General features: G+C 43.4%; 1 protein-coding gene across 6 annotated transcripts in view; it reads right to left on the bottom strand.

The window, feature by feature from the left end:
* Window positions 1-25,821: 25,821 nt before the first annotated feature.
* LOC115089239 (pleckstrin homology domain-containing family A member 5-like) overlaps window positions 25,822-26,536 on the bottom strand; it is a 249,729-nt gene continuing 249,014 nt past the window's right edge. For all 6 annotated transcript variants that reach the window (XM_029597341.1, XM_029597344.1, XM_029597346.1 and 3 more), the window contains one exon: window positions 25,822-26,442. The gene's annotated coding sequence lies outside the window, so the exon portion shown is untranslated. The remainder of the gene's footprint in view (window positions 26,443-26,536) is intronic.

The raw sequence follows: 26,536 nt of genomic DNA, 5'->3' as shown, positions 1-26,536 counted from the left end.
TATCTCTGGCATTTATCGGAATCAGGTCTAAAGACCTCTTCCATCAGAATGCATATCAGTGCGGTAGCCGCCTTCCATAAAGGTGTCAGGGATGTCCCTATATCAGTACAACCCCTCGTAACACGTTTTCTTAAAGGCTTGTTCCATCTCAAGCCACCTTTACGTCCTCCGTCCCCTTCTTGGGACCTTAATCTGGTTCTCGGGTGGCTCATGAAACCACCATTCGAACCTCTTCACTCCTGTGACCTAAAATATCTCACATGGAAAGTGATTTTCCTTTTGGCTATCACTTCAGCTCGCAGGGTTAGTGAGTTACAGGCCCTAGTTACCTATCCGCCTTACACTAAACTCCTGCAGGACCGGGCGGTACTCCGCACTCACCTTAAGTTTTTACCCAAGGTAGTTTCGGAGTTTCACATTAATCAATCCATCATACTACCTATCTTCTTTCCCAGGCCCCACTCCAACCCAGGGGAACAGGCTCTGCATACCCTTGACTGTAAACAGGCTCTAGCGTTCTACCTAGACCGTACAGTTGCCCACAGGAAGAGCACTCAGTTATTCGTCTCTTTCCATCCTAACAAATTAGGGCAACCTGTGGGTAAGCAGACTCTCTCCTCCTGGTTGGCAGACTGCATATCTTTTTGCTATCAGCAAGCAGGCATTCCTTTCCAAGACCGTGTTAAAGCACACTCTGTAAGGGCCATGGCGACTTCAGTAGCACACCTAAGATCGGTGCCACTTCCTGATATTTGCAGGGCTGCCATCTGGAGTTCTCTCCACACTTTCGCAGCCCACTATTGCCTAGACAAAGCCGGAAGACAAGATTCCATCTTCGGCCAATCTGTCCTGCGTAACCTATTTCCAACATGACGTAGCAACACCCTTCCGCCTGCCCGGTGGGGTTCAGGATGCCCTCTACCAAATTCCACCCCAGTTGTGCCTGTTGCACGCCGTTGGGTACATTTGGTGCATGTTCGGACATCCTCAGCTCGGTACTCACCCATATGTGAGGACTACCATCCTGCTTGTCCTGTGAGAAAGCAAATGTTGCTTACCTGTAACAGGTGTTCTCACAGGACAGCAGGATGTTAGTCCTCACGAAACCCGCCCGCCGCCCCGCGGTGTTGGGTTCGTAACGTTTTATTGTATTTTTTCGGCACTGCCTGTAGCTATCAAATAAGACTGAAGGGGGACCCCTGCTGGCTGCAGGGTTAGTGCCATGCTGGGCATGCCCAGTAGGGACCAGTCAAAGTTCTGGAAACTTTGACAGAAGTTTTCCGTGATTGGGCTCCATCCTGATGATGACACCCATATGTGAGGACTAACATCCTGCTGTCCTGTGAGAACACCTGTTACAGGTAAGCAACATTTGCTGTTTGGTGCATGTTCGGACATCCTCAGCTCGGCACTCACCCATATGTGAGGACTACCATCCTGCTTGTCCTGTGAGAAAGCAAATGTTGTTTACCTGTAACATGTGTTCTCACAGGACAGCAGGATGTTAGTCCTCACGAAACCCGCCCGCCACCCAGTGGTGTTGGGTTCGTAACGTTTTATTTTATTTTATTTTTCGGCACTGCCTGTAGCTTTCAAATAAGACTGAAGGGGGACTGCTGCTGGCTGCAGGGTTAGTGCCGTACTGGGCATGCCCAGAAGAGGCCAGTCAAAGTTCTGGAAACTTTGACAGCAGTTTTCCGTGATTGGGCTCCATCCTGATGATGTCACCCATATGTGAGGACTAACATCCTGCTGTCCTGTGAGAACACCTGTTACAGGTAAGCAACATTTGCTTTACCCTTTGAATTAATATAAGAACATGGGGACATTCCTTGACAATAACAGGTGGTAGATTTAAAACAAACTGGAGGAAATTTTTTTTTCACTCTTTGTACAATTAAGCTGTGGAATTTGCTTCAGGAGGGATGTCACAGCGACAAACGTAGCGGATTTAAAAATGTGTTTGGACAAATTCCTAGAGGAAAAGTCCATAACGCGTTATGAACAGATGACTCTGGGAAATGCAAGAAGAAGCTGGATCTACTTTTTGTGATGGGCCACTGTGGGAGACAGGACACTGAGCTCAGTGGGCTTTGATCTGACCCAACAGGGCACTTATGGTTGTGTGTGTTCCACTTTAGGACTGCAGAGTTACACAACTTTGAAATTTTAGCCCTATATTTCAAATGTGCAGAAAATAGCTTGCACCTGTAAACTGAGTAGATATGGTAATGGGATTCATAGCCCAAGCAAATAAGAGTAATCTGATTTTCTTATGAGTATAATGATTTTTAGCATTAAAGAAGCACTTTGATGAATATTCATGAAAGACATTTTGATTACTTTAATTATTGGAAATAAGAGAGAGGGAAGACTTGATTCACAGAGAAAAGATTCTTATGTGGTTGATTTATTTCAAGTTTTAGGCCTTTCTGAGGGCTCCTTCAGCTTAGAACTGTTAAGCTGTTACACCCAAGGGTCTGACTCTATATTGCCTTTCATATGATATACCTGCCTTGAGTGAATTTCCTAGTCAAGAGCTGGATAAAAAAATCAAAACAAATAAAGTACAGTTAGACTACAGTCTATTACTGAAGTGAGCTAGACACAGCTGCCACTGTTCCTGGGCAGCATTGGGTTTGCGATATGCGAGTGATTTATTGCATACAGTATACTGTAATCTGCCTAGTATGGGTAGACCAACAGAAGAATTTTTAAACAAACAAACATGACTGTGCTTTAGATCAAGAGTTTTCAATTGGGGGTACACATACCCTAGGAGTACTTATAAAGGTCATAGAGGGCATACATAGGTCTTCTCATACTGTCTCCCTTTTCCCTCCATCATTGTGGGAACTGAGTCAATCCTGGGCCTTACTGTAGTGAGGAAGAATGGGCCAGGAACTGAAGCAGTTTACCGTATTTGCTTCCAGGCCCCACTCTTCCTATTTTCCACATGGGAAATAGGGCATAGGCTCCCTTCCTACTCTACTCTTCCACATAGGAAAAGGAACCGATGGTGAGGGAACTTCTGCTGCTCTGTCTTTGCTCAAGAGCTATGGAGCTCATGTACAGTTTTATAGGGTCATTTTCAAATAGCCCACATAAGAAAGTCAGAAAAATGTTCCTAAGTTACATGCATAAGTGCACTTTGAAAATTATCCCACCAATTGTACCCTGCAGAAGTTGCACCTGCTATTTGGTGTGCACTAAGGATGTGAATCGAGCTTCGGACGATTGAAAATATCGTTGATATTTTCAAAATCGTCAGAAATCGGGGGCTCCCCCGAAACGATAGGAAAACCCCACGATATTGATCGTGGGGGTTCTCTTATCGTTTTGGGGGAGGGGAAAAAGGCACACAAAAATAACCCCTAAACCCACCCCGACCCTTTAAAACTAATCCCTTTGCTTCCCCCACCCTCCCGACCCCCCAAAAACATTTTACAGGTACCTGGTGGTCCAGTGGGGGTCCCGGGAGCGATCTCCCGGGACCCCCAGTCTAGGATTGTTCATTGAACAATCCTAGACTGAGTGTGGTATGCTACCCAGGACACTGGTCAAACAATTGTTGCACACTGGATGAAACTAATTTTGCTGAGTTTCATCTTGGAATTTAAAGTGTTCAAGCCCCTGAGGCAGCGGCTGTCAAGCTGCGAAACTTGGCCTGAGTCGGGCATTTCATGAACACATCTCTGTTTTAATAAATATTGAAAAAAGACTGAGGCATCTATTCTGTTTTGTTTTCCAGGGGAGACAAGAATTACCAGCCCCTTCGAGTGTGGGAGGAAGTCACCGTTCACAGTGCGCTTTCAGTAGCTCCTGCTTTGACGTTTGAGCTGTTCCCATCATTGTCACATGGACATTGTGTTAAGAACAAAACTAAAAAGAGCACAAGAGCTATGACAAAAGGGGGTACCACTTTTTTTTTTAAAGGTTGAAAGCCCCTGTGTTTAAATGAATTCCGTGCAATTCCTTGCTGCTTGGAAACAGATGTGGGCTCTGCTGCTGTCGGCAGAATTATAAAGTTAAATGACTGACTTATCAGCAAATGCAGTGAGACAAACAAGTTTTCTATACCATTCCACGTGATGTTACATGGCTGAAGGATTACAACGTTACTTCATCATTAAAAATACTAAAGCTTGGGGGATCATGTGATGTGAGCTGAACGGACGGGTGCCAGTCCTACTCTAATTCGCTTTTCTCAATCCTTTTTTACCATCCAGTTTCCTTTTTTCTGTGAATACTCTGCGTGACCTGTGAGCTAGCCAGCAGTGAATTCTCCCCAGCTAAGACCAAACGCAAAGAGAAGGAGAAGTGTAGGCCAGCAAGTGAGAAAATGGTGGCGAATGCGGGCCGACCACTGCAGGAACAGATGATGTAATTACAGCACTGGAAAATCGTCTCATGGCAGGCAGTGATAATATTGGAGAACGCAAGTCTACAATGATAGAGGTGGGAAACCGTATATCTGTTGCAGAGGGCAGAATATCATTGCTGGAAGAATACACACTTGCATTGCAGAGAAAAGTAGTTGCCTTAGAGAAACAAACAAAAGATTTTAGTGACAAGATGGGTGACCTGGAAAACAGGTTGTGTCGGAACAACTTAAGATTTGTGGGCATCAGCGAAATGGTACAGGATAGAGAATTACTGGACTTGTTAGAACAATGGCTCCCCAGAGAACCTGACCTCCCTGAACTCTTGTGATTGAGAGAGTACACAGAGTGGGAGTGAAACAAAATGATGCAACCAGACCTCGAGTGATTGTAGCAAAATTCTTAAACCTTGCACATAAGCTTCAGAGCTTTCAGGCTTACCGTAAGCATCAAAATCCCTCATCAAGGTAAAAATCTACTTATTTTTCAAGATTTCTCAGCAAACGTAGTGGCTAAACGCAAAGAGTTTCATGCAGTGTGTTCCGACTTGGTTAAAAAAGAAATCCGATCCACGCTTCAATATCCAACTGGTTTGAGGATTTGGAATGCTGGCAAGATGAAGCTATTCGAGTCTGCAGCCGATGCCAAATGACATGAGGAAGCCCTGTCTGGCTCGGCTTCAGACTCTGGAAGAAGCGGCCAGGTTCATTCTTCTTGGTTTTCTCTTAAGAATAGGCCTTAGGGGACAGACAATTAGCTGTGGTGCAGATGATTCTTCTTTTCCCTTCACGGAGGCACCAGGAGAATGCTTTTTGTCCTTTTACTAACTGTACCAGATGATGCTCTATAGTGTATTCCTGGGACACTGATTGGATCAGCTATGTCTGTTTTATGGATGCACACATTTTTCAAAATTTTTGACCCAGATAACAAAATAAAGTGGAGTAACCGGTTTTTCTCTCTTTTAAACATAACTATCATGGATTTGTATTATTTTTGTCTAGCACACTGTGAAGATTCCCAATGTGTTCTTACAGGTATAGTTCCAGGAAGTTATTTGCCCTCATTTTTCAGTTCTTTCTGATCCGGCATGGGGGCATGAAGATTTTGTTCAAAGCTGAGATACCTTTTACTATTTTTGCAGCTCTGGAAGCTTTGGTGATTTCCTAAGGATTGCCATATTGTGTTTGTTTTCACTAGCAGGGACGGGACCTGTACATGTCATTATGAGTCTCTACTCAGAAGTTTCTAAGCCACTTAAGCTTTTGTTGGTGGAAGTTGGAGATGGGGAATTGAAGGGGGCAGAGGTGATTGGGTGATTTACCACAGGGAAAATACGACAGAGATGGGGATTTATTTTTCTTTTATATTATGCCGATGGTCTTTATGTGTGCACTAATAGTGGGGCAAATTGCATTTACCTATGCATTTATCTTTTTTTCATATCATTGCTTGATATGGGACGAATGGTTCTCTTAGGAAATACCAGTTTACTTATCAATTTTATTTCTGTTTTATTATTTAGATGTTACATACCACCACATGGAATGTGATCAGGCCTAGGCATCCCCATAAAACGTGAGAAGGTTCTTAGTCGTTTGAAACATCTGCCTATATGTCTACAAAAGAATATCAGTAGCTGAGGAGACACTGGGTTGCTCAGGCCTTTTCCACAATGAGTACCACAAAAAGTACGGGGGTAGCAATTTTAATTCATAGAAATACTCATTTAAATTGCTTCAATCTAGTATAGACCCAGAGGGCCAGTTTATAATTGTTTTTGAGGAACTTCAAGGTTATAAAGTAACATTAGTCTTCACCTATGCATCCAACTCTTATACTCATTCCTTCTTTGTTACTTTACTGTCTATAATGTAATCTTTAGGGAAGTATCTGATTATTTTTGGAGGAGATCTAAACTGTATTGTTAACCCATTGCTAGATAGAACTCCTGGCTGTAAACATAGGGGGGTGGAGTTCTTATGTTCCAATCTAAAACTTGTAGATGCTTGGTGGGCTCTTAATCTGTCAACTATTGATTTTACTCACCTGGCTAGAGCTCATACTATTAGGACCCATATTGACTATCTGCTGATTTCAGAGGAGGGCTTTTTTTTTTTTTTTTAAGTGAATCGAGTGGAAATAGAAGCCCTACTGATTTCAGATCATTGTCCTATAGTTGGAGAATTGGATCTGAGTTCATCAGATAGTCGGGCAAATGTCTGGGGGATGCCCTTATTTCTGTATCAAGCTTTTGGAGGAAAAATGGAACATTTATGCAGAATGCAAGGCTGAACACAGATCCAGTCCCCTATTATTTTGGGAGACAGTGAAAGCAGTTCATTGCCAGAGGATGTGGTTATGGCAGTTAGTGTAACTGGGTTTAAAAAAGGTTTGAATAAGTTCCTAGAGGAGAAGTCCATAAACGTCTATTAATCAATAAGGAATAGTAGCTTGGGATCTATTTAATGTTTGAGTACTTGCTAAGTACTTGTGAATTGGATTGGCCATTGTTGGAAAGAAGGTTGGGCTTGATAGACCCTTGGTCTGAACCAGTATGTAATTTCTTAGGTTCGTATAAGGCAAGCCAAAGCCTCAATCAGACAGTTAAGGTGACCATGCTGAAAAACTCAGCCTCACTTGCCGGATGGGTCCTGGACTGGTATAGCAGGACTAATGGAAAGGAAACTAACAGGTGAGGAATTTTATTTTTGAAAATCATTTTTATTGAAAATTTTCAGATATTACAGCAATAAACAGCAAACCACACTGAAAGGTTTCACCACTAACTACTCCTCCACTGCCTGAATCTCTTTCCTCTCTCCGTAACATTGTAAATCTAAAGGAACAAAAAGAGTCAAGCCTCAGTAATCTGCGTCTTGGAATCCAATTTGAGATATGTCATCAACTCTTTTGGCAATGAACACACAAAAAGGTTTCCAGATGTTTCGGCTGGCCATCCATTTCTTCTGCAACATCTCCAATAGGGATCTAGATTCCAGCATATATAATTCCAAAATAGCATTAGCCCACATATCAGTAGGGCCCAAAGTGGTTAACCAATGCTTGAGAAGTAATCGCAGCGCAACCAAACACCCCTTTAGGAGAAGAATCGTAGCAAACAAGCTAACTATACTCCTGGGGGAATTTGCGCAAAAAAATTTAAAATTCTGCTCACAAAAACTTAAAATTCTGCAAACTTTATATTGGTCAAAATAACACAATTTACATGACAATCTTTAAGTAATTACATTTTAAATTATTACAGAAAAAAGTTATTACTTAGAGATGCAGAATTTTAAAGATTTTGAGCAGAATTTCCCTAAAAATTCACTAAGTGTCCCTTCCACTTGCTCTCCCTACTCCCCTGGACACTTTGCCCTCTCAGGCCCTAACTCCTCCACCTGCCAGTATCTCTCCCCTCCACCTCTAGGCTCAACCCCTTCCACGCTATTGCCAGTCCCAGAGTTTGACCCCGTTCTCAGTACTGCCCCTCACACAGGCTCCCTCTGTCCCTCCCTCCCTCACACACATGCTCCCCCCCCCTCTCTAGTGCACATACACACAACTTCATACAAGGTCCCTCTCTCTTGCATACACCCCCACACAAGCTCCCCTCCCCCTCCCCCACACCCTTCCCCTCTCCCCTCCCCCTCCTCTCACACATTCACTCTCACCCGAGCCTTCATCTTCGCTGCAAGCGGAGCACACTCCGCGGCACACAGGGGCCTTCATCTTCACGTGCTCTGTTCTTGGCATGCCGGGGTCTCCTCTGCCATTTTCTACACAGAATTTGGCAATTCTGCACAGGGGGGGAATTCTGCGCAAATTTGGGTCCATTTTAAAAAACAGCACGTGCGCAAACATAAGTACACTGGATTTTATAAGATATGGGCATAGCCACGCGTATCTTGTAAAATCCGGGGTCGGCGCACGCAAAGGGGTGCACCTGCCCGTTCCCTCCGAGGCCGCTACGAAATGAAGTGGCCTCGGAGGGAACTTTCCTTCCACCCCCCGCACCTTCCCCTCCCTTACCCACCCCCGGCCCTATCCAAACCCCCTCCTTACCGTTATTGTAAAAGTTACGCCTGCCTCTGGCAGGCTGCTGGCGCACCATTTCCCAACCCGGGGGCTGTTCCGGAGGTCTCGGCTGCGCCCCCGGAACGTTCCCGGGCCAGCACCACGCCCCCCAGAACGCCCCGAACATCACGCCGCCCACCCGACACGCCCCTCTAGCGAAACCCCGGGACTTATGCGGCCTCATAGAATATAAAAATATAAGAAATGCCATACTGGGTCAGACCAAGGGTCCATCAAGCCCAGCATCCTGTTTCCAATAGTGACCAATCCAGGCCATAAGAACCTGGCAAGTACCCAAAAACTAAGTCTATTCCATGTTACCATTGCTAATGGCAGTGGCTATTCTCTAAGGAACTTAATTAATAGCAGGTAATGGACTTCTCCTCCAAGAACTTATCCAATCCTTTTTTAAACACAGCTATACTAACTGCACTAACCACATCCTCTGGCAACAAATTCCAGAGTTTAATTGTGCGTTGAGTAAAAAAGAACTTTCTCCGATTAGTTTTAAATGTGCCCCATGCTAACTTCATGGAGTGCCCCCTAGTCTTTCTACTATCTGAAAGAGTAAATAACCGATTCACATCTACCAGTTCTAGACCTCTCATGAGTTTAAACATCTCTATCATATCCCCCCTCAGCTGTCTCTTCTCCAAGCTGAAAAGTCCTAACCTCTTTAGTCTTTCCTCATAGGGAAGCTGTTCCATTCCCCTTATCATTTTGGTAGCCCTTCTCTGTACCTTCTCCATTGCGATTATATCTTTTTTGAGATGTGGCGAGCAGAATTGTACACAGTATTCAAGGTGTGGTCTCACCATGGAGCGATACAGAGGCATTATGACATTTTCCGTTTTATTCACCATTCCCTTTCTAATAATTCCCAACATTCTGTTTGCTTTTTTGACTGACGCAGCACACTGAACCGACAATTTCAATGTGTTATCCACTATGACGCCTAGATCTCTTTCTTGGGTTGTAGCACCTAATATGGAACCCAACATTGTGTAACTATAGCATGGGTTATTTTTCCCTATATGCATCACCTTGCACTTATCCACATTAAATTTCATCTGCCATTTGGATGCCCAATTTTCCAGTCTTACAAGGTCTTCCTGCAATTTATCACAATCTGCTTGTGATTTAACTACTCTGAACAATTTTGTGTCATCTGCAAATTTGATTATCTCACTTGTCGTATTTCTTTCCAGGAACGACCTCGCCACTTACACAGTGTTATGTAATAAATTAGTATCCAAGGGAACCAAAGGTTTACTCACTGTGAGACTAAATATTCATATTTTGTTCTCCAAAGCTAATTTACTGACTTTTACTCTGCCTTATTTGGTCTATATACTAACCTTTTTTAAACCTACACGCTGAGTGGAAATCACCTTTTTGTGTGTTGTTGAAAAGTTTTTTGAAAAAAATATATTATTTTTAAGTGGTGTTGGTAAGGTTTCATATAACCGTGTAGGCAACCCTGCCTTATTCAAGCATATTATAATCATGAACCAACCAACACCACCTTTGTTTGTGTGTATGCTGTTTAAATTTTTTTTTGTATGATATTGCCTTTAAATTTTCAAAAATTTATTTTTGAGACATCCAGAAAAAGTGTGTATGGACCCACAAGAAGTCTTCTATTTGTTCCTTGGTTTTTTGTAATAACGTGACACCATCACATGTGCACTGTTCGTTGTAAACTACATCCGAATTTATAAACTCACGCTTTGTTTGTGTGAGCGGTGCTCTTTAATAATACTGTAGACTCTTCACATGTTAACATAGTCCCATATCAAAGTCCCAACATGTATATGTTACAGACGGTGCACGTCCTTCCTCAGGGGATGTGCCCACAGATGGTATCTACCCCGCTGTTTATGGTGGAGATGATTTTAAACTGACAGTTAAAATTACTTCCCTTGATAGATGCCAGCGGCATTCCTCCATTGGTCCATCTTCCCAGTGTAATGGAACTTCAAATATTGTAGATGTGTCATGCCAGGTAATGTCTTCTTTGTTGTCCGATCTGGATGTCGACTGAACCTGGGTTCTGAAGACGCTCATTTATACTAGGTACGTTATGCTTCGGTGAGAGCTGTCCATGCCTTTCTTTTTGCATTGTGGGGTACATCAGGGGTGCCCTCTTTTCCCCTTACTTTTTGTCCTAGCTATAGAATCCCTTGCTGAAATACTTAGACGTGACAAAGAGTTCTGGGGCCTTCGCATTGGCAACCATCTGTTAAAAGTGGCAATGTTTGCTGATGACATCCTTTTGTTTGTGGGTCGCCCCCGAGTGAGCATTCTAGCCATAGTTTCAATTTTCTCGCAATTCTACAATGTTGCTGGTTTGCATATTAACTTTTCTAAGTCTGAGGCATTAACCTTAGATCCTCAGCTGCAGGCAACTTGGCCCGGAGATTTTCCCTTTCTGTGGGCCCCTGGAAAACTCAAGTATTTGGAGGTGTGGATACCCAGGGACCTCACTGCCCTTTACACCCTGAATATAGGGGAAATGATCACAAATATAGGAGCCCAGTTGATGGCTTGGCATTCACTTCCTCTGACATTTTTTGGGCGTTGTGCCCTTCTGAAAATGCTTTTGTACAAATTACATATGCTTCCTACTTGGCTAATGTAGACTTACGACGACTACAATCAGCTTTTCAAAAGGTTTTATGGGCCGGAAAGCGGGCACAAATAAAGTACCAGATCCTTAATGTGCTCCAAGGAGGGGGCGGCCTTGGACTGCCAGACTTCCGGCAGTACAGTGTTGCCTTTGTGGGGGTATGGCTTCTCGATTCTTATTCTTACTGCCAGCAGGGCTTGGTTACTAGTATATCTCCTTTATATCGCTTGCAAGCGCGCCCGAAGACACTACAGACCCTAGACATTCCCAAAGTGTTACTCCGTCCCTGCTGGTGTTCTTGGAGGTGGCTCCGACACCAGAGTAATATGGAGGGAGCTTACTCCTTGTTGTTACTGCTAGTAGGCAACAAAGACTTCCTGCCTGGACTCAGCTGTAGTGCCATATTCCATGCCTGGGCTCGTAATAGACTGCCCTTTATTTTTCATCTCTATGAAGAGGACAGCCTAGTGGGACAGGAGTTTGCCTCCATAGCCCAAACATATCGAATACCGACGAAACAATTCTATGTGTACCTGCAAGTATGACATTATCTTAACTCATTTCACTGAACCCAGGAGGTGTTTCAACGAGAATCCTCCTTTGATAAGGGTATATTCGACACCGCTTACTCTCGCAACTCTATCAAGGGCTGGAGTGTCTTGAGCAAGCAATCTGCTACAGCAGACCCCCTGGAAGCACTCACTGCTTACTGGTCGGTGGTATGGACAGAGCCGCTTTTAAAGTCCTATTTACAACTCTGTTTTAAGATTCTGCACTGTCACATCCCAGATCTGGGGCTGCGGGAATTACAATTTCGGATCCTGCACCACACCATCTGCGATGACACTCGTCGATTCAAAATGGGCCATTTTCCATCGCCGCTATGTATCAAATGTGTACGAGAGACCGGCACTATGATTCATCGACTCTTTACTTGCTCCCACCTTGAATCCTTTTGGGCTACAGTACTAGAGTTTATTGCAAGATGCATCAATCGACAGCTCCCGAAGTCAGGTAGACTTCTTATGTCAGGTCTGAGAGGGGTCTTGCACCTTGTCCCGCTTCCCACGACTGTTTTGGAAGACTCGCCATTCTATTAGCTTGCTGGGAGATTTTGACTGAGTGGATTGACCCCCTTGAGTTACCTCAAGTAGCGGCTTGGCATAGACAGATGGCAAACTGCCATGCAGATGGAGTGGTTGGACCATATAAAGAGCTACAGGAAGCCAGATAAGAGATACTGCGAAAGCTGGTCCAAATGTTTTTATCTTTTGCCTGCAGATATACAAACCAGCCTGCTGGCGGTTGGTTATCAGGTGAATTGACTATATTTATTTATTTGTTTGTTTTTCTATACCGACGTTCGATAAAGAATATCACATTGGTTTATATAGTAACTCGAGGGATAATTTGACAACAGTAAGAACAGGGTCCAATTATCTTTACATCGCAACAATTATAAAGTCTTATTAATTTAATGGTGTAATATTAACAATAACGAAGTCTTGTTATCTTAAACAGTATAAAGGAGAAGATTCTGTTCCTGAACTCTGCCTACTCACTATCTCAGTTTCTCTACAGCTCAGCCATCATGGGATCGCTGTTCCAGTGCCTGAGGGACTACAGCCCAGCCGGGCTCTTCCAGCTCACTACTGTCACCTCTGGTGGTTCTCTAAAATAGTTTAATAAAATAACTAGTGTGTGTCTGTCTCCCAACTCTGAGCCTGACCGGTGGTCCCTCTCGGGATCTTCCCCCATGGGCGTGGTCATCTGCCACCAGCCCAAGGATCCTCCCACAATTATCACAAATAATAACACATAGCTTCCTAGATTCTATGCCCAAAACCACAGGAGACTCCAAAATGGCTGCCATCTCTGAAGGCCATGCAGCAGGCTGTGTGTCAGGACCTTCAGAGCACAACATGCCAAAAAAGGAAGCAAGCGGGGAGAGAGTGTTGGAGACTGTCCGTGAGGCGTTCTGTCACCTGGAGCTTCTTCTCATTTGATTACCATCACGTTGCCAGGAGAGGGAGCCTCCCCCTTGTGACAAAGCGAGGTGTGCAGAAGCCGTGTACTAAAGGGGCGTGCCCCTTATCACATTTTTGCAGTTTGATCTCCGATGCTAATTTCTATGGATTTCTTCCTCGATGGTTAAGAAGAGGAAAGGCTCTATTAGGATCTTCCCCTCGGGCTCTTCTCAGCCTTCCTCAACATCTCAGTCCACATTGTAAGTTTTCCAATTTACAAGCCAGGGAGTTTCAGGTAATGAACTTGTACCGGAAGGTTCCTTTTCTTCAGAGGTGTTGACCTCTCTTAGTCCCGATGGACCTAACCCACCAATGATCAGGGGTCCCACCCAGATGGGATTGCTGGACAATGTTTCAGTCCAAGGGGATTCTACTTCATTTGTTCAGAGAGGGGTATCCCCTCAAGGATCTTTAGGCTCCTCTACTCCCTCTAGCCATCCAGTTAAGCCAACTTCAATAATGCTGGATTCCTTGTGGGTTGCCATTACCAAGCTGGACTATGCTGAACTTTGTTGGGAACATGTCTGTGACTATTAGCAATCATTCTCAGAAGCTGCAAGATCAAGCTAAGAAATTGAATATCTTGGAAAAAAGATTTTGTCTGTTTCAGAACATAATATCAATATAATGCGTAACAATTTGGGTTTACTTAGAAAATTAGAAAATTTAGGGAATTTTATTAGAAGATGCAATTTGCGATTGTTGAATTTTCCTAGATGTTCTATTATACCTCCTATGGAAATGCTAGGAAGATTTTTTTTAGGAAATTCTTGGTCTTTCTAAAGAATCCTTTCCTCCTATTATTAAGGCTGTTTACTTACCCTCTCTTTCTTAAAGTCAATGGTGGAGGTCCAGAATGATGAATCATTTAACAGGGTTTTTAAAAAAATTTTTTTAGAAAACGCTGATTTTGTTATTAATGATATCCACATTATTAGTGGAATTTCTTTTCTGATAAACAACTTATTTTGAAACTTTTTTCAATTTAAAAGAGTGCTCTTTCTTTGGTCATAAAGTTTCAATTTTTTGTGATGTTATTAAGAGATACTCAAATGTGTCGTAAAGCTTTTCTTGATAGGAAGCAGAAGATATTAGAACTAGGTGGATCATTCAATTAAAACTTCCTTGTAAATGTAATCTTAAGTATCAAGGCAACAGATATGTTTTTCATGAAATAGCACAGCTGGATAATTTCCTGAGCAATAAGGCAGCCTCCAATATTGGTAGTGGTAATACTTAACCTAATACTCTAGGTCCTTGAAGAAAAAAAAAAGGCATGTCAATGTGATATTTCGTTTTCTTTTTTTAATCCTCTCTCCCCATTTGTGGTCTGATATAATCTTTAGTTTTGTGCTGTTTAATGTAAACTTTTCTTGTAATTTGATTGTGACTAAAGATTCTTTTTTCTGTAACCAAGGTTAATTACTTGGAAGATTTGATTCAAAATTCAATAAAGAAATCATTTAAAAAAAAAAGAAAGCAAGGAGTGAGGCGGGCGCCAGGCCCACCACTGAGCAGTCGCTGATTCCTTTATTCGCACACATGCCAAGCAGACTGGCCCCTTTTTTGATGTGGTCCAGAGGACCCCACAGGCCTTGAAGCACTGAGGACCTCGAGCAGGGCTATACATGTGCCCCTTTCTCTAGCTCTGCAGCTGGGAAGTCTCCCACTGCCCGCACCCCCAGAGGGCTTGACGCACTCATCTCTGGCAGTTCTGCCAATGCAGGCACCCACTTCCTGCTACAGCCCCAGAAGAAAAAACCTGTCAGACTTTTATTTTTTTTTAAGAAACTATAAAGCTGGAATGTGGAAAGAAGGAGGGGGAGTGGTAGAGAGAGAAAGAGAGCGCACTAAGACAGGAAGAGTAGAAAGGAGGAAAGCAGGAAAACTTCCTTGCAGCAGGAATAGAGATTACTTATCTGAATTTTGTCTTTTGCCTGTCTACATTCTCCCCCCCCCCCCAAAATTGCTCCACAGACAGCCTTAACCAACCACTCCCTCAGGAGCTGGGAGCAAAGCCACTGCTGGCTTAGCCAGCAGCCTGGCCCAAGAGGTCTTATCAGCGATCCAACGCAGAGCTGCTGCACCTAGCTCAAGGTCACCATCTGCTGGAGGCAGAAACTACTGAATTCCTGCTGCTAGCAACAGCACCTTAAGTAGTGGCTGTGATGTGTTGTCTGTCTCCATCTGCTGGTAGGGGGAAATATCCCACCTGTAGCAGGACAAGATGGACTTGCCATTTTTGAGCTTTTTCCCCCATTTGTATTATATCCATGTTATGGTAATGTGTTTTTGAGAGTTGATTTCGTAGATAGTCTTTCACTTTGTTTTTGAAAAGTCATTTTCAGTGAACATGCACGCTGCGGTAAATAGGGGTCGGCAGGGGTTCCCCCTCTGCATCAGTAATTGAATGGTTGGGTTTGTTTTAGCCCAATTCTATAGAAAGATTATTAAGAGCAAGATAGTGTAGCTTGTTGATCAGAATGAATGAATTGAAAAATCCTGTCTTCAATATCCTCTAGAACCTTAGTCTTCTGTTGTCTTCATATACTGCATGTACTCTAATACATATTGGTAAATAAATCACCTGCTACAGCTGATTGATGTCCTATGTCTCACTCCAGGTTTGTACCCTGTTATATTCTAACATAGGACAGCAGCATGAAGCAAATCTTCCAAAATATTTAAGAAAATGTGTTTAAAATGTTTAAACGAGCTGTTTGCTTTATTTTATTTATTTATTGGTTTTATATACCATTCAGTATTCTATCACAATGATTCACAAAATATAAAGCATAAGACGAAAGACATTTATAATTTTTTCATTTGTTTCATATCAAACAAGATCAAGTAAAGCAAAATTGCTTACCTTGTAATAGGTGTTATCCCAGGACAGCAGGATGTAGTCCTCACATATGGGTGACGTCACTGACGGAGCCCTACTGCGGGAAAAATTTCTGTCAAAGTTTCTAGAAACTTTTGACTGGCAGCCTGAGGCTACTGAGCATGCCCAGCATGCCATGATATTCTCAGCCACAGGGGTCTCACTCCAGTCTCGTATGTAGCAATAAGCTTTAGCTAAAAATAAAATAATAAAAGATATGAGACCCAACTCCGCGGGGTGGCAGGAGGGTTTCGTGAGGACTACATCCTGCTGTCCTGGGATAACACCTATTACAAAGGTAAGCAATTTTGCTTAATCCCAGGACAAGCAGGATGCTAGTCCTCACATATGGGTGATTAGCAAGTTGGAGGCTGAGTCATTTGGTATTGAGGCAACAATGAAGTATTGTTGTTGAAATGAGTCAGCCGAAGATCACAGCAGGTTGGTTGCAGAAGGAGCTGGGTTTAAACTGGAAACAAGTTCTTTAAGACAGATTGTCCATAGGCTGAATCTTGTCGTCCTTCTTTGTCCAAACAGTAATGAGCTGCAAAGGTGTGGAGAGAACTCCATGTTGCTGCTTTACATATGTCAATGATTGGCACGGAACTATAGTGTGCTACTGAAGTTGACATTGCTCTTACTGAGTGTGCCTTAACTCGCCCTTGGAGAGGAAGGCCTACCTTTTCATAACAAAACTGTATGCAATCTGCTAGCCAATTGGATAGAGTATGTTTACCCACTGCTTTCCCTGGTTTGTTTGGATCATAAGAAACCAAAAGTTGATTGGATTTCCTGTGGACTGAAGTGCAGTTTAAATAAAAGGATAGAGCACGTTTACAGTCCAAGGTATGTAAAAAGCCTGTTCTCCTCGGTGAGAATGGGGCCTTGGGAAGAATGTGGGTAAAACTATGGATTGGTTCAAGTGGAATTCCGTAACTACCTTGGGAAGGAATTTTGGATGTGTGCGGAGAACCACCCTATCATGTAGGAATTTTGTGTAGGGTGCGTACGTGACAAGTGCTTGCAACTCACTAACCCTTCTAGCTGATGTAATGGCTATGAGGAAGATAGTCTTCCACGTGAGAAATTTAAGATTACATGAATCTATGGGTTCGAAAGGAGAACGCATGTGTCTTGTTAATACCAAGTTCAGGTCCCATTCTGTGACTGGTGGCTGAATTGGTGGTTTAAGTTGAGTTAAACCTCTCATAAACCTACTGATAAGAGGTTGTGTGGAGACTGGTGCATCTCTTATTTTGTTATGGTAAGCTGAGATTGCACTTAGATGTACTCTTATAGATGAAGTCTGGAGACCAGATTCTGAAAGATGGTATAAATAGTCCAGTAGAGAAGTAATGGGGCAAGTAAAAGGATCAATATTCTTTTGCCTGCACCAGAAATTGAACCTTCTCCATTTTGGAGAATAGTTCTTTCGTGTGGAAGGTTTACGTGAAGCTATAAGCACTTGAGATACATTGGTTGAAAGACTGAGTGGTTGTAAGATCAAGCTTTCAACATCCATGCTGTCAGTGATAGGGATTGAAGGTTGGGATGGCGCAACCGACCCTGATCCTGAATTATGAGAGTGGGAGCTACTCCCAGGCGAATGGGATCCCTGACTGAAAGGTCTAGAAGTGTGGGAAACCATACTTGTCGAGGCCAATACGGGGCTATGAGTATCATGGTCCCCTTGTCCTGTTGTAGCTTCACCAGGGTTTTGGTTATGAGCGGTATTGGAGGATACGCGTATAGTAGGCCTGAGTTCCAAGGGCGAGCAAAGGCGTCCTTGGCTGGCCGGTTCTTCTGTTTGTGTAGAGAACAAAATTTGTCTACTTTGTGACTCAGATGTGACGCAAAGAGGTCTATTGTCAGTTGTCCCCAACGTTGAAATATCCTGGTCGCTACTGAGGGGTCCAGAGACCACTTGTGTGGTTGGAACTGACGACTGAGTCGGTCTGCTACTACATTGTGACTGCCTGCCAGATAAGTGGCCCAGAGGACAATTGAGTGATTCAGGGCCCAGCTCCAAATCTGTGCAGCTTCCTGACAGAGAAGATACGAGCCCGTACCTCCTTGTTTGTTGATGTACCACATGGCTACTGTGTTGTCTGTTTGGATGAGAACAGTCTTGTTTGAAAGGCAGTCCCTGAACACATGCAGCGCATAACGTATAGCTTGAAGTTCCAGAAAATTGATTTGAAATGTTGCTTCGAGCTTTGTCCAAGTCCCTTGAGTTTGGAGATTGTCTATGTGAGCTCCCCATCCCAAGGTGGATGCATCTGTAGTTAATGTTATCTGTGGGACTGGTTGTTGGAAGGGTAGGCCCTTGCGCAAATTGTCCTTGTTCACCCACCAAAGGAGAGAGGAGCGTTGTTGGTGGGTTACTTGAATTGGATAATGTAGTGGTTGAATGGCTTGAATCCATTGTGATTGCAATGTCCATTGGGTTACTCTCATGGCGAGCCTTGCCATAGGAGTGACATGCACTGTGGAGGCCATGTGGCCTAGTAAGGTTAGAAACTGATGAGCTGTTGCCTGTTTCTTTGAGCGAAGCGAGCTTGCCAACAGGGATAATGTCTCTGCTCGATCCTTGGGTAGAAAGGCTCTTGATAGGATAGTGTCCAAATCTGCACCTATGAATTGAAGTAGGTGTGATGGAGTAAGGTGGGATTTTTGATAATTGATGAGAAAACCCATGGAGTGAAGTAGGGAAATGGTTCAACTGAGAGAGGGGAGAGCTCCCTCTTGAGAGTGACTTCTGATGAGCCAGTCATCTAGATATGGAAAGACATGTACACTTTGCTTGCGTAAGTGTGCTATTACTGCCAGACATTTGGTAAATACTCTGGGGGCAGAGGCAAGTCCGAATGGCAGTACTCTGTACTGGAAATGTTGATGACCCACCATGAAGCGCAGATACTTGCGGTGAGGAGGAAATATGGGAATATGAGCATAAGCGTCTTGAAGATCCAGAGAACAAAGCCAATCCCCTGTTTAAAGAAGTGGAAGCATGGTACCTAGAGATACCATCCTGAACTTTTCTTTTTTCAGAAATTTGTTGAGATTTCTGAGGTCTAAGATTGGACGAAGGCCTCCGGTTTTCTTTGGAATGAGGAAGTAACGTGAATAGAATCCTCTTCCTTTCTGAGACCTGGGCACCAGCTCTACAGCCCTGGTTCTCAGAAGGGTGGATAATTCCATTTGAAGTTGAAGGATGTGATTTTCGCTGAGATGAGAATGATTCGGTGGAAAATCTGTGGGAATCTAGAGGAAATTGAGTTGGTATCCTCGGTGTATTATTGAGAGGTCATCCAGTTGTTGTAAAAGGTGGACAGTCTTCCTCCCAATGGTAGTGCTGGTCGAGGATTGGAGTAAAGGCCTTGTTCTCTGGATATGATCTCAAAATCCAGTGGCAGGTCCGGTTTGCGGAGCTAGTTGGGGCCTAGTTGTTCTTTGTTGCCTCTGCTGTGGTCTTTGCTGGGACCTGGGAGGCCTTGGTCTGGATGTAGGAGGATAATATCTCCTTTGCCTGTAGAATGGACGCCTAGCGTCCCTTCGTGGGGGCCTGCGGCCAGTATGTGTTGGAGGGTCATGTGGAAGGGAGGATAATTGACGCAGAGTTTCTGTGTGTTCATGTAATTGTGAAACTGCGTCTTGTACTCTGGTGCCAAATAAATTATCCCCAAGGCAAGGAAGGTCGACGAGCTTATCCTGTACCTCTGGCCTTAGATCAGAGGCTTTGAGCCAGGCCCATCTTCTGGCACTGATGCCGATGCAGCAACTCTTGAAGCCGTCTCATAGGCATCATAGGCGGCTCGGACCTCATGTTTTCCTGTGTCTAACCCCTTGTTGATGTTGGCTTGTGCCGCCTCTTGATATTGTGTAGGCAGGGATGGCACAAACTCTTCCATTTGTTTCCAGAGGTTACTCTGGTACTGGGTCATGTATAGGTGGTATGCTGAAATTCTGGAGTTCAGCATTGCTCCTTGAAAGATTTTGCAACCCATTTGATCCAGGAATCTGTTATCTTTACCTGGAGGGATTGATGAATGGGTCCTTGTTCTTCTGGACCTCTTCTGTGCAGATTCCACAACCACAGAGTGGTGGGGAAGTTGAGTTTTTTGATATCCTGGTGCGGAATGCACAATATAAGTGGAATTTACTCTTTTGTTCACTGCAGCAACCATGCAGGGATGCTCCCAGATGCGTTGTTGTAGTTGCAAGAGCACCTCATGGATGGGAATTGCGAGATTGTGTTGGGGGGGGGGGGGGGGGGAATCTACAAACTGGAGTATTTCCAGAGTTTGTTGTCCATCATCCTTTTCCGCCTGTAGTTTGAAAGGGATGGAATCTGCCATTTCTTGAACAAAACTTGGAAAAGAAAAATCCTCTGGAGGTGATTGTTTTCTAGCCTGAGGTGGTGAGGGATCAGACACATTCCTCTGATGAGGCATCTGAGGTAGTGTCAGACCAAGTGACATAGCCAGAAGGTTGTGGCTGAGGAGGCGTAGTTGTATGAAGCGGAGGTACACCTGAGGGTCCTGGTAGAGGGTCATCAGGTAAAATATCCTGTACATCCTCCTCCACAGGATTCGATGGCAAGGAAGCTAGTAGTTCCTGGTATCTTTTAGTCAGGATACCATGCAGTGCTGCTTCTGCACTGGGAGCTTCAGAAACTGCTGGTGGATGTTTAGTCATCAAGTGTTTTAATTTGGTCGATGACTTATGTCTCGATGTCGATGCCTTGTGAAGAGAAGGTAAGGTAGGTGCCATCGTATAAACAGACCTCGGCTGTATGTTAGATGGAATGGTCAATGTCGATGTCGAAAGAAAAGAAAACATCGAGACTGGAGTTGTAACCGAAGGTATCAGTGGTATCGAAGATCCTGGCATCGATGGCATCGTCGGAACTTGTGACATCGAGAGAGGTAATGATATTGATGGTTCCGATGACGTCGTCGTCTGAGGAGGCTCCGGCATCGAGGTGTTCACCGGTAGCATTGTTGGCATCAGCGTGACGCCGGCATCGGTGTGGTCACTGGAATCGGCATGCCCGCCGGGACTTGTGCTTGCAAGGCTTCCATCACAATCTGCTTTATTAGAATGGTTAAGTCTTGCGTCAACGGTGGCAACTGGGAATTCGATGTAGATGTCGATATCGACGGTGCAGGCGAGGGAACCGAGGACACGGAGGTTATCGGAGCGTCACTTGATTTGTGGCACTTTATAGTTGGTTCCCCGGGGGGGGGAAGGAAAGGAGACACCAAGGATTGATGATGTCAGTGTTTATGCTTAGGCCTCGATTCCGACACTGACCTAGTCGATGATGTCGATGGAACTGGTGAGGAGGCATCCCCGGATCCCTCGAGGCGCTGTTTTTTCAGAAGGAGTTTCTTCGTGACCCCTGCTGAAGATGATTTCGTTGAAGTAGACTGTGAAGGGACTAATTGGAGGTGGAAAAGCTGTGTCATTTTTTCCTGCTGGAGTTTTCTCCCCTTTAGGGTCATCTCTTGGCATTGGGAGCATGATGAAATTTCATGCTTTTCTCCTAAACAGATCACACATTCAAGATGTGGATCTGTTATTGACATGGTCCGGTTACAGACCGGGCATTTTTTGAAGCCCGAAGCCATGTCTCTATCGTCAGCCGTCGACGAAAAATCTTGAGAAGAAAATGTGAAGTGAAAAAGAAATTTTTTGTCACCGTCCGGTGACAAATGAGAAGTGAGACCCCAAATGGGGAAAATATGAGAAAAAACCAGTGACTTTTTCAGTCAAAACAGTGAGTGAACTCACAGGGCTCCTGTCACCGCGATGCTGAGGGCAGCGCGTAAAAACGAAGACTGGCGTGAGACCCCTGTGGCAGAGAATATCATGGTATGCTGGGCATGCTCAGTAGCCTCAGGCTGCCAGTCAAAAGTTTCTAGAAACTTTGACAGAAGTTTTTCCCGCGATAGGGCTCCGTCAGTGACGTCACCCATATGTGAGGACTAGCATCCCACTTGTCCTGGGATAATACATTTTAAATAGTGCAATAATTTAGTACAATAATTCAGTAAACAATGTAATAGAATAAGATAATTAAAATAAGACTAAAAATATAAAATTAAAATAAAATTAAAAATAAGAGAATAAAATAAGAATACGAGAATTAGACAGGTAAAAGCCTCACTAATATTAATGCTTTCCTCATCAAAGTTTGCTTCCAGTAGTTGTTGAATCTTCTCAATGCCAATAGTTTTGAATCTTCTCAATGTTATGTTATTCTTACTCCTTATTCTGGTTCGCTTTCGTAAACAGCCATGTTTTTAAATCTTTCTTAAAAATGTTTACATTGCTTTGTAATCTGAGTTCAACAGGTAGTGTATTCCATACTTTAGGGCCTGCTATTGATATTGCCCTGGCCCTAACCTCACTTAAAATATGCGGTGCATATTGACAGAATCATTAATAACCCCTTATTTGTTGATCTAAGGTTACGTTGAGGTGTATGTAAGTGGATTGCCGCATTTAACCATTCCGTTTGTTCTCCATATAGGGGTTGATTTTAAAAAGGAGCGCGTGGGCGTACATGTGTGCACGCTACCTGGCGCGCACACATGTACGCCCGATTTTATAACATGCGTGTGCAGGGATAGGTGCAAGGGGGTGCACAATTATGCACCTTGCATGCGTCGAGCCCACTACGAGCCGCACTGCCTTCTCCCGTTCCCTACCCCCCACCCCACCTTCCCTTCCCCTACTTCCCCCACCCTTTCCCCCCCTTTTTTCTTCTTTTTGTTTCTAAACAGCGCGCGCCAGCCAACGGCATGCGATCCCAAGCACAGCAGCAAATGGCCGCTGTGCCTGGAGCCTCTGGCCCCGCCCGCCCCTCCCCCGCCCCTTTTTGCAAGCCCCGGGACTTACACGCGTCCGAGGCTTTATGCTCGTCGCCGGGCCTTTTTAAAATAGGCCCGGCGCGTGTAACCTTTTTAAAATCCGGCCCATATTGTTGTGTGTAAGAGACAAAGTACTTTGTTTTCTCCCTTTACCTAAAATTTCAACTTTTATATGCTTAAATTTCCTCTTAATTTTGACCTACATCAAGTGGCATGAAGTAAAACCTTTAAAAGTCTAACTTCCATTTCATCCTGCTATACCAGTCCAGTCCAAACAGCTGGGTTATGCCCCCCCTACCCCCTACCAGCAGATGGAGGCAGAGAATACTTTGCCTGCATCACTGATAAGGGGACATAACCCACCAGAACTCATGGAAAGAAAATTAATAGGAAACGTTCTCCTTTTTATAGTTGTCAAAGATTTGTACTGTCATTTATTACAGACACGCATGGATTTTTAGACAACCCTTAAAAACTTGGCTATTTTAATCTGGCTGCTTTTAGTGAGGATTTGAAGAGCATATTTACTGACTGTGTTGAAAATGATCTGGAAAATTAACTAAATGCTAATGTGGGCAGTCATTTAGCAACGTGAACATCACTAACTCAAACGTTTCTTTCATTTTTGTTTTAATGTGTGTGTCAAGTTTCTTGCCAGCATTACTTGACAAGTTTATGGGATTGTTATTGATATCACCGTTTTTAGAAATTTCAGAAAGACAGAATAAGTACCAGTAAATGAAATGAAGTTTGAGTTGCAGTCATTTAGGAGTGCATTTCTTGCAGAATAAAAAACGATTTGCTATAAACTGGCTTCATTTTGTGTGTAGTAGTGGCAGCAGTGGATCAGTGCGGAGGACAAGCTGGCTGCTGGGCACAAGGAGAATGCATCGCCTCATCTCCAAGTGCAATCAGTGTGTTATAATTCAACTTTAGCTCATAGATATGCTAAAAAGAGTCCAAGTTGTTCTTTTAGAGAAAGTACAAGGTGCAGATCAGGTAGCAAGCCTCTGGTTTCTTAAATAAATAGCATCAATGCACGTTTTTTTGTTTTTTTTTTAAATCTGAGGTAACAATGACATGATCCTCATGAAGGCAATTAACTCTGCCCACAGAGGTCCAATAAATATTGAATCCAACCAAATTTTACATTATTTCCACTATTATTTCAGTGTTCAGTGAGGTTTGATGACAGAGAATTACTTACCTGATATCAGCTTTCTGCTAACCAGATGGCTACAGTGCCACCAGCAGCTCTTTACCATCTCTCCCCTCCATGTGTATCACTTCCTTCCCAGCATCCAGTCTGAGTGAGGCACCTGACTTCTCCTATTTCTGTAGTGGTACTAGATGCACATTGAGTGATATCCTTTTTCCAGTGGGGGCTTCAGTAAATCAGATATGGACAAGCTGCAGCACTGCACATGTTTAGTAGTGCTGCTTGGACTCCTGGGAAGCAGCATGGAATGTGGATGGCTTTTAAGGCTCCAGAGTATTCCCTTGATCATTTTGACCGTGGGTGGAGAAGAACATAAGGGGGAGGGGAGAGTTCTACCTCAGAGTAAGCGTATCTGTAGCCACTGCCCATGCATCCTTAAATTTATTGAACTACCATGGCACCTGCCTGTTGAATATCAATGCTTCGAGGTTCTTGGCTGGACATCCCAACCTGCCACAGCTAAGGTTAAAGAGTCATTGTTTCAACTTACACTCTCCTGGACATTCTTGCTTAGGCTGCTTGGCCAATATTCGTGAACTGTAGATAGACTGTGAAGATGCTTCACTGCCCATGAGAGGACATTGGCAGTCTCTAGCATGAAACTGGCTCTGCATGCCTCTCCTGGCTTGTTCAGGTGCACCAGGGTCACATAACTGCTCAACTTCACTTGGATATCTTTGAGAAGAGCTGTGGGCATAAGGCCAACAAGACTCTTTAAATAACCCACAAGTTCAGAATGCTCATGTCTAGGGCCATTCTTGCTGGCCGTCATCCATGGAAGTAAGGATCAACTGGCAGACCCTTGTCCAGTGTCACCAGGAATAGGGGTGCCTTGTGCTCTAGAGACAACCTGCATATGATCCAAAGAAGCACAAGGAGGGAGATGTGCTTTTCTAAACCAGCTCTAGACTGGTGCTGGGGAGCAAGTGCCAACTAAACAAAGGGAGGAGAGTGAGAGGAGTTAAGCTCCCAAGACCAGGTCTCACCCCAGAAAGTGGTCCTTGTATTCATCTGGTGCAGTCTGGAGTGAGATGCAGAATGCAGTTTGTTTTCTAAACCCATCTACATTTGTAGAGCTTTTTGAATGAAAGCAATTCCTACTGGTTTGTGGTCTCTGTAATATAGCATTTTCATACATCTTTGATGAGGGATGACAGAGAACCACTGCTGAAATGGAACAGCACCACAACAGAATGAAAGGCACAGCAATATTTCTGAGGTTATACAAGTGGAGCAAATCACTTTCCTAATCCAGACTCCAGGAACTTCATGAAACAGACTCAAACTAAAAAGTGGACTTGGGGAACCCTCAGCTCACAGAACTGTGAAACGTAGGCCTCTCAGGACTGAATGTGAGCTCTCTAAGATCACATTCCAGCTCTGCATTATTTCATCTTTCTTCACTTATAACGTTCCTTCACAGCATTATACAGAATCATGGTGTCTTCAGGGTGTATTTATAAGAAATATCAAGTCAGTTTAAGAACATCAACATTTATTTAACATTATAAAAGAAATGAGATCTGAACATTTGCATTTGAACTATAGTAAGTAGATTTCTTTATACTTACATCAAAAGTGCTCAAGTGTATATTTTATATACACAACGAACACAATTACATTTGTACACTATGTACGGGAATAAAATGCCTGCTTATTGCTGTACACATCTATTCCATGGAATTTTAAGCTCAGTTTTTCAAAATACCTACACCACCTGCCTTTTTTTTTTTTTTTTTTTTTAATTCTTCCAGAAAAAAATCCCATTAACATTTGTGTGTCTGCTGGCAAGTCTGCTGACACCACAACCTGACTGAGAAATAATTAGAGCAGAAATGGGAGAGTTTACTAAGCGGTAATAAAATGGCACATTTTAAATATAAATATATATGTGTTTATATATGTACATATATATTTAGTTTTTACAAATCAAGTGAGAAATAAATTGTAGTGTTTCAAAAAATGTAAAATGTTTTTAGTGAAGATGTGCAAAGGAGGCAGTTCTGAGTGCTTCCATCCTCCTGTCCCCAATACAGAGAACAAACTGCAGACTGATGCGAGTGATCTTGTAGTAAGAAAACATTAAAAATGCAGCGTGAGTAGCTCAGTTCTGACTCTAGGCAGCACCTTAATCTGTGTGTATCGGGATCATGGCAGCAAACAGTTCTCAGAAAAACCAGCTTCCACATTAGTGTGTACCTACAGGTCATTAAAACCATCTCCAAATAAACCTCTTCCAGGAAGCAACAGAATGATGCTCCAGTGCTATGAATTTCATAGATTATAATAGAATGTACAATATCTTCTGACAATTCCATTCATCCAATATTGTTACCCAGTGACCTAAAATGAAACAGAAAAACTGTAAATGCTCAAACACATATTTTATACATCAATTCTTTGCAAAATCTTAAATTAAATATATTCCCATCACAAG

Source organism: Rhinatrema bivittatum, chromosome 4, assembly GCF_901001135.1.
Source record: "Rhinatrema bivittatum chromosome 4, aRhiBiv1.1, whole genome shotgun sequence".
In the NCBI taxonomy this organism is placed as follows: domain Eukaryota; kingdom Metazoa; phylum Chordata; class Amphibia; order Gymnophiona; family Rhinatrematidae; genus Rhinatrema; species Rhinatrema bivittatum.
Note: the sequence above shows the minus strand (reverse complement) of the source record. Positions and strands in the feature narration are given on the sequence as shown.